Source organism: Aplysia californica, unplaced genomic scaffold, assembly GCF_000002075.1.
Source record: "Aplysia californica isolate F4 #8 unplaced genomic scaffold, AplCal3.0 scaffold00413, whole genome shotgun sequence".
In the NCBI taxonomy this organism is placed as follows: Eukaryota; Metazoa; Mollusca; class Gastropoda; order Aplysiida; family Aplysiidae; genus Aplysia; species Aplysia californica.
Window position 1 is genome coordinate 450491 of NW_004797683.1, and position 685 is coordinate 451175.

Consider the following 685-nt stretch of genomic DNA (forward strand, 5'->3'; position numbering starts at 1 on the left):
TTCAGAAAAAATAGGGGAGGGGGGGGGCGTAGAGAAAAGGGGCAGAATTAAATGCTTGAAATCCTTATGTGCAATGTTAAACACAAAGAAATATGCTTTGGGGGATTGTATGAGACTTGGTTTTTCTTTTAAATATAGGGTGCTTTACGTCCCAATAGATAGCAATTGAGTTCATTTAGGAGGCGGGTTTTTAACTCTACCTTAAAGTACCAACACACACTGAAAGGGATACAACGTCTCAAGAGAAAACAGAGAAACTCGATTTTTAAAAATTCTCCATACACGGTAATTAAAATAATTCGGGTCTTCTGCTTTCGGCTGTGAAGCGCCTAATCGCTCGTTTAGTAAGTTTTAGTAATAGTTTTACGACGCCGACTCTAGCAACTGCATAAGGTCATACGAGCGCGGCCTAATCGCTACACCAAAGACGCCAGTTGTATGAGAGTAAGCTCCCAACAAAAATAATGATGCGATAAACTTATCAAAGAAAGAGCACGGGGGTAACAATACACATATCATGTTCCCAGACAAAAAAGAGTCTCCGATTCAGACTAAATAACGATGTGAATAGAATTAAAGGGTCAAGAGAAAAACAAGCCAAGTCACATTAATCCTACCGTAACTTAGTCTGTTTTCCACTTTTTTTAAATAACAGAATTGCCTTGCTGCTAATATTTCTATCTTG